This window comes from Balaenoptera physalus (genome assembly GCF_965194825.1).
Source record: "Balaenoptera physalus genome assembly, chromosome: 3".
In the NCBI taxonomy this organism is placed as follows: Eukaryota; Metazoa; Chordata; class Mammalia; order Artiodactyla; family Balaenopteridae; genus Balaenoptera; species Balaenoptera physalus.
In genome coordinates, this window is record NC_138890.1 from 90,218,824 (window position 1) to 90,227,583 (window position 8,760).

Genomic DNA, 8,760 nt, shown 5'->3' on the forward strand with positions numbered 1-8,760 from the left:
CCATAAAGGAAGTTCAAGATAATTCTGATGAACTGCTCATTGACCATTCTAACAGTTTTTTAGGAACTATTGGCAAAACAGTTTCTTAGAGATTGTTTGCAAAGCTTAGTTCCGTATTCTGCTGATAACATAAGCGTACTTCAGGAAAGCTCTGGCAAAAATGCTGTGAAAAGCATGATGATTTTTGCACAATCCCTCTGGAAAACAAGTGCTTCTGGAAATGATTGCAAATAACTAATCAGGCCGATATTCTCCGTCAGTGTTTAGTTTGATACATTCCGCTATATTGGTCAAGTTGTTCAGTGGTTAAATACATATGTGTGCCTATTTTTAAAATGGAGTTGTAAGTGCTGATGGACCCTGTAAGCAGTAAATTTGCAATAATTGTGTGTCCTTTTTAAAATATGGATGATAAATGAATGTACAAGATTCTTTTAAAAAGGCAAGAAATTGCATTGCCCAAGGAATTGGTCAAGAGCATCACCGAGGGTTCATTTGCTTTGGGGAAGGGGTGATTCGCCAGCCACTCTTAAAAAAAAAAATAGCACCTAAGTAAAAACAGTGAGCTTGTTGTACAAATGCTGCTTCCAGGCAAGTTCCCTCCCTCCCTTCCCCTTTCCAAACAGAAAGCAGCTTCTAAGCCCTTCCTATATATGATGTCTGAAGTGGCAGAAGGAAGGGGACCAAAGGCCTCAAGTACAGCACATCCCAACATAATGACCCTTTTGACAATTCCCGTCGGAGATCATCATACTCTCTTCCCAAGAACTGCAGTACGCTCTAAGATTAAAGCATGATTTCATTAGTTTTCATTAAAAAAATCACCCCTGGTTCCATTCTAAGTGTCCCATGAGTTCTGCCATCTTACTCCCAGCAATGGCACTACTTAGTGTCCACCCTGAAGGAAGGTCAAATAAAAAGAACTTTCAGTTCCTCTTCTTGCTGCCTGCTTTTTGACTCAGTTTAAGTCCTAAATACGGGGGTTTCTGTAACATTAATAAAAGAAACATTTTTAGTAACAACCTCTATCACAACACCCTGGGACGAAGATGCCAGCATCAGAGCCACGGTGCGGACATGGGAGGACCTGACAATTTGGGGTAAAAGCACTACCCCTGATGCTGTCACTGAGAGTTAATTCAGAAGAATTCAATCTACTGGGTGGCTCCCTGAGTCAATAACGTGCTTTGAGATATCCTGGATTTTAGTCATGATTATTCAAGCAAGAACTTCATGTCACTTGGTAACACACGGATGCTTGTCGATCTTGACAAGAACACAAAGAGAGGGACCAAAAAAAATCTCTAAGATTACAATGGTAAAGCAGAACAAAATATTTTTGCATGCTGTTTTGTTCACAAGTGCCAGGTGATCCCTCAAACTGCATGTATCATTTGAGATGCAAGTAGCCAAAGTCATTTTCTTTCCATCACAGCCATGAAACAAGTCACTAAAATAAGAGAAAGAACATGTTTCTCCCTACACACATCTTAGAAAATGCATTTTATCAACACCCTAGTATCCTCTCCTTTTGTGTTCAGAGCTTATTCTGTTGGGCCAAACAGCAAAAACCCTGATCTGTGTAGCAGAGAGTGTGGAACACATAACTCCCCTGAAATCTGTGCTTTGCTTTACTAGATCTGGACACATTTTCTGCAGTAGACAGAACAAGAAGTTCTGTGTCTTTTTTTATTCTTTCCTAAAGACAGTGTGCCAGCCAGCAAGCTGACTCCATTTATTTCTCCTGCAGGGAGTCACAGCGTGTTCCTTCTCCTAGAAGATGCAGGTACTTAAAATAGTAATAGGCTTTGTGGTTTACTGAGAGTATTTCATCCCAAGATCTTACGGGCATAAAGAAGAAAACATAAACTAATGGCTCTTTCCAACAAGCTTGGGAAGAATTAAATGGAAAGGAGGATTGTCATCATTCTTCCCTGGAGATACAAGAAGAAAGCGACTTAAGTCAGGTAGCCCAGGGAAAGATCCAGAGTCAAGTTGATCCAAAATTTGGACAGAGGGCCCCAGTCTGTTACTCTTCCTTCCTAATAACTTGATTAAGAGCTCCAGCAAAAGGAAAACAAATGACATGTTTATCCCGTCTTTGAGAAGTTTCTAACGCAGTACAATTGGGAGATGGGCACTAGGTAACTTCTCCAAATCTTCTTGTCTGTTTTATTATAAAAGTGGACTTTTTAAACAAAACTTTAATTCTGTAATTTCTCAAGATAGTCCCAGTTTCTGTGCGTATTCAAACCTATCTAAAACGTAGGAAGAATTTAAGAGAAGAATCATTTGTATCATCTCCTCTTTCATTCGTTTTCCCCTGACCCACATACACACACTCACACTTTCACATTTTTTTCTAATTTTATGTTTTCACAGCACTTTTTTTCTTGACATCATCTACGCAAAGCAGTGTAAGGACACTGAGGGTCACTTGAGATACATTTAAACATCAATCTGATAACATCTAAAGCCATAGGGCAAAAACTTAGTGGTTAAAAGAAATTCTGCTAGGGGATGGCCAGCCAGGTCCTGTGGTGTTCACAGATCTGACCACAGTGTGGATCATTTCCCAGAGCCCAGCTGTAAATGGAAAAGTTTCTACACTGGCAGGGAGAATCACTTGACATTTTGAATCCTTGGTGTCTTTTCCTCAACTCAGCTGACTTGCCCACCCACAGAGTACCCCAAGTTCTGGAGGCGGACAGAGCCATCGTTACATCAGCGTTCAGGCCTACAACTTGCTTGATCGGTCTAGCTGGCTAAATAGGAGGGTGTGGGCTATGAGCACCAGGGGATTAGGATCTGTACCTCCAAAGGGCTGACTAGCCATGGCACGAGGACCCATAGAGGACTTCCTTGAACTCTCTCTCTAGGTTTAACTTAGTCTGGACCGGACACCAGTGCAAATTACAAACCCTCAATTCACTTCTACCTCAGAGTTGAGGTTACCATGAATTAGAGTGCCCTGCATTCTGTGTGGGTCCTGCCCGTCCCTGGCCCTGTCAGTATTCAACAAAGCAAGTTAATCTCCGCGGTAAGTGACAGCTCTGCCCCTTGTAACTGGCATGGAATCAAGTTTTTAACTTGATTTGAGGAGTGAGGAGAATTCAGTACCAGCTAGAGGATTCATTAGCAAGCTGAATCAGTTTTAGCTGGAATCTGTTTGGCTGTCCTCATCTCTTAGTTCGGCTTTTTCTTTTTTTTCCGTTTATCATCGATCCGGTCCACAAGACTTACCAGCTACTCTGTCTACTGAGGACACCAGGCTCCTTTGCTAAGTTGTTCACAGCCGGCTCACACATCCCACTGCTCTGGCCCAAATTTTGACAGCTCCATAGAGAGGAGGGAAGAGTGGGGGAGCGCTACATTTCCACAGAAACTGACCAAAACTCCCCAGAATGCCATGGGGAAGCAAAAGCATCAGCAGAAATGGAGTCATCAGGAAGCCTAGTTATTGTGTGCAGTGGGTGGCCGTGAGCAGCAGCCCCCCAAGTACCAGAAAATGTTTTCCATTCAAGCAATATGGGAAGAACCAAGAACCTACCTCAAAGGAACAGACATTCACTTTTTTGGTGGGTGATTTACAAAAGGGAAGATTGATTTTCCACTCACTACAATATTTTCTCTGCTTCTAATCCCATTCTCTGCCCTGATCAAGTTTTATGGATGTATAGACAGAAACAACTGAATGATGATTATGTGATGTGACATAAGGAAAAAGCCTTTGTCTAGCAAAATCCTGTAACTGGTACTGCACGTCTGTGCTGCCCACTGTGGTCACAGAATCTTGGTGCAGTTGTCATCTGGAGACCCTCCCACTGAGAAATCTACATGAGAGACTGAAGCATAGTCACGCAGTGTGCCTGAAATCCCTGTGAGGGGGCTGACCCATGCCCGCCCTAACCCCTACCCCCAACATCTGTGACATCTGTCCATGGCCTTGTAGAGCACACCGTCAGGGGAGTTCACATTGTGAGGAAGGATCTCAGGCTTCCCTCTAAAGAAACAGGCCCAGACCTCCTTGAAACCAGAATACAAATTTATATTCCTCAGAACAACTTGTTCCCATGGAAGTTAGTGGGGATTTATTCTAGTCTCCTGCGGAAAGTGACTCCAGGGAACTAGAGAAAACAGCTGGAATCACAGCAAGTTTCTCATCTTAAAATGAGATTTAGCCTTGTTGTGGACTGCATGTTTGCGTCCCTCCAAAATTCATATGTTGACACCCTAGTCCCCCCCAGTGTGATGGTATTTGGACATAGGTCCTCTGGGAGGTGATTAGGTTGTGAGGGTGGAGTCCTCATGATGAGATTAGTGTCCTTATAGGAAGAGACAGAAGAGAGCTTGCTTCTACCTGCTCTCCATCATGTGAAGACCCAGCAAGACAGTCACCTACAAACCAGAAGAAGGCCCTCACCAGAACATGGCCATGCTGGCACCTTAATCTCGGACTTCTCAGCCTCTAGCTGTGAGAAATAAGTTTTTATTAAGTCACCCAGTCTATAGTACTTGTTATAGCAGCCTAAGCTGACTAAGACTTCACGTCACAGAATACTAACTTGCTGACTCTACCACAATGGCTTGGTTCTGATAGATCAAGGAAAAAAATCTACTGGAAAAGACAGAGGGAAAGTAAGATACACCGTGCCTTAGAATCCAGAATCCAGCAGGGATGCTGTTGGCAAATAAATGATATCAAATCACAGGCAGACTGCAAGTTATTTCACTCCACCTAAAACAAGCTCCAAGAAAAAATATTAAGATTCGCTTATTCATTTAGCTATATTTTATGGAGCACCTACTATATGCCAGAACCTGTGCTAAGCACTGTGGGTATTTTTTAATAGGAGACTGATTGGCTTCATCCAGGTAAGGCTCCCAGTCATTATGGGCTGTACATATCAGTTATAGGGCCTGTCATATCCACAGTCTCTTCCAAGGAAACCAAAGGAGGCAGCCCTCGGAAGCCATGTCATATACGACGTCTTCACATCCATGGTCACAGCTGACTGGACAAGGACTGGGCACCTGACTCAGAGGCAGCCAATCCAAAGGCTAGTCAGTGTCCTATATTTGTCCTTGCAAGGAAAAAACATCTCTGCCTTTACTTGCTAATTAGTAATTACCCAGGACAACTAGTATGGCCCTCTTGAGAGATAATATAAATAGAATGAGTTAGAAGCAAGGGTGGCTGGGGAGAGATAAACAAAAAAGGAGCAGATATACAGAAAACAGTTTGGTCACATTTCTTCTAGCAAAGCCCTAACTTTTACCTGCTCAGTTCCATACAGCTGCTTCCTTAAACCCAGGACCACTTTCGAGTTCCAGTCACTGTAATGCCTGGTCATTATCTGGCTTCTATTTTGAAGTGTTCATGAGATTCTGATTCCATTACTGGCATAGACATCCTTAAAATAAGCCCTCATTATTTGAGCTAGCCTGAGTGAATCATAGTTCCTTGCAAGCAAAATAGTCTATTAAACAAATATGATAGGATAAGAGGGGTACGAAGAAAGTGCAATGGAAGCGCAGAGGGAGTAATTAACACTGCTAGAATTTTCAAAACCTGATTTTGAATTTCAGTGTTATAGTACTGAAGAAATTTGCCATATTTCAAAGGTCACCATATCTAAATTGACGCAATGAATTATATAAAAGGACACACGTGATTTTCTTGAAGACTTGTACTTTTTTTTCTTTTGGTGGGGTCAATGTAAAAAATGGTGAAAAGAGCCTCTTCTCCCTGCTGATACCCCGTATCAGTTGGTACAGAGAGGAGTTACAAGAGTTAAATCTCCAATTAGAGAGTATTTGAGATGGGCCAACAAATAACGAGACAACTGCCAAACACCACCGCAAATGAGCTCAATGATCAACAGTGGAAAAAAGGACCCACTCTAATTCCACAGGAGCAGACCAAGCAGAACCTTCTTTAACTGGTCCTCTGTTTGGGAATCAGGAGAACTCTCCTATTAACACGTGACATTTCCTTAACAAAGTGACGCACACGAGCAGCCAGGCTAATACTTGGATTGGTGGTAACTTGTTTCTAAGCACAAGCTCCCCAGGGAAAGCAGAACCTGCTGAGCAGTCTCGATTGTACCAGTATTTTCCAGCACCTGGTAGCCGTTACGCAGGGAATGAATCTCATTATCAAACATAAATGCTGTCAGAATGGCATGGAGGAATCCTCAACTTGTGCAGGCAAGGCCCATGACACATATTGGAATAAATATTTTCTCTCTACAAGCTCATACCTTTTAAAAATTCCTTTTCAGTGGTGAGAATCCTTAAGCTGAAAAGGCAGGAAAGAAACGTTTCAAGGCATGAATTTTTGGTACAAAACAAAAAGATGCCCCCACTGGTTTGAATCTGTGTGCTCTGAATGGGAGGGGGTGGCCGTGGGGAACACATTATTCCAATTCTACTTGGCTGCTGCCAAAGTTTGCTGGGTTCTCTTTGACTCCCGTGAAAAGCTCTCAGTACTGATGGAGAGTGCACAGTTTAGATAAACTGGATTAGAAGAAGGGAGAGAGATGGATATAATTCTTTCTTAGACACTAAAATGGGATGGCTGTCTACTATAATAAGACCAAGAAAGGAGCCATGCTTATCTCAACTCCAACCTGATGTCAGTAATCATACAGAACATGAGAAGAGAGATCCCTGTTAACCAAAGCAGGGGGTTTATCTGGCCTTTGTAGGCTCCTGGATAAATCCATTAGCACTGCAGCCTCGTGAGCCCCTCTCTGGTAGTACAGTGTTTACCCGTATCTTCCGCTTGACACAAAAGCACCATCAAGACAAAGCCGAGGAACGTGCGGCTCTTCACTGCAAGGGAACGCCACCCCTGCTTATCTCTGTTAATTATTATTTATAGTCTACATTTGTTTTCAGGTGGAAATCAAATAACAGAGAGTAGAAAAGCCACCCTGCATTTCCTGAGCTCTGGTCTCATTAGCCAGATTTCCTTAAAACTCTTGGTACTTCAGAGTTTTGCCAAGTGGCTAAATGAAATGCACACAATTGCAAAGTGTTATGAATATTTATGATGGTTTAATGATGGGATTTTTTTGCATCCATGAATAATAAAGATTCTAACAAGAACAGATAACAAGATGGGGACAAAACAGAGAAGTGGTTAATACAAGAACTGCTCTTGGAGGGACCCCACTGAGAACAGCAGGAGCTGCGGGCCTCTCCTCCTCTCTCACCAGAACCAAGTGCAAAGCAGGGGCACAGAGGTTAGCCTATTTTCTCCACTCTTTTAACAGATATCTTCAGCTAAAATAGGCATTTTATCCCTACTTCGTGCCTAAGCTCACGGTGTCCCCTGGAGGTAAGGGAAGCTCAGAGTGACAGACACTGTTGTCAAGTGACCTTACACTGCTAACAGCAGTATTTGTTTCAGGCTTCGGTCACCAGCAGAATTTGCTGCTTTGCCTCTTCTGAGCCACTTACTAGTTAAAAAGCACTTGGCTGAGGCTAAAGTTGCTAGGCCCTTGCTCTGGAAGCTTCTGACTCTCTCACAAACCTCAACTTGGGAAGGGCCTTCAGCAGAAGTTTCCAAAAAGGTAAACATTACGGTTGTTATCCCCACCAATATTTCATGTATTAAAGGCAAAGAATTCCCTATGTGAACCTGCCAGGCTCTGGCATGTAAGGCCACTCTCTGTCCCAGTTCCTACTCTCTTGCAGCCTGCCTGGCAGTGACTCAAAGGACAGCCACTGACATAATGGGGGATTAGATCAAGGAGCTCTGGGCTAGCTGCCACCTTTGGCTTAGGTGATTTACTCATGTGAAGCAAACTTTCCCCATCCCCCAAGATCATTCATTCATTCAGTAAATATTTATTGAGCACCTATTACATGCCACAAAATGTACTAAGCGTGTGTGATACATCAAGGAAGAAGAAAAACAATGGTCTTGTGTCAAGAATCTTACAAACTGGTAGGTGGAAAAGAATATAAAACATAAGCAAACCAAGTAAATGGTGGATCCTTGATAAGGTGACTCAGGCAACAAGGAAATAGGACTTCCATGTTTATCTTGGGAATAGGCTCACTTGATGTCGTAAATACAAAAATTCCAGGAAAGTTGTATGAAAATCAAATGATATTTTTAAGTCCTTAAGGAGCATGTGTCTTTAATACAATCACATGATGAATATCTTCCTTAAATAATGACCACGTCCTGCTTTATCTCCTTTGGGAGTCTGAATTTCCATATATTGAGTTTGGTATACACAGACATAAATGTCCACTCTACATAAACTATACTTGGGATTGGAAAACAAATACCAAACAATAATACTGCCTAATATTTGGTTAACCCTTGTGTTGGGAAATGCACAATCATGCTCATAAATCTATTGATGCAAACTTATGGGAAAACAATTCTCATCTGGAAACTCATTTAAAGAGTAAATTAGGTGCAGAGAAAGAACGTCTGATAGGGCCCTGTGATTCCTTCACTCACTATCCATCTCTATATTCCTCACCAGTATCTCACACAGTCTGACTTCGCTGCCTGCCTATTTTATTAAAGCCTGCTGTGTGGGAATTTCCTTTCTCTGCTTTACTAGCTACCAAGAAAACCCCGTCAACGTGATTTTTCACACATTTTCTCTTCCTGCATTCTTCATTTCAGTGAAATTTCATCTCCCTGACTCACTGTTAAGTGTTTCACATCTGAAATCACACTCACTCGTAATCTCAAATAAAGTGCAAAAAGAGGAAGTCACAAAAGGAGAA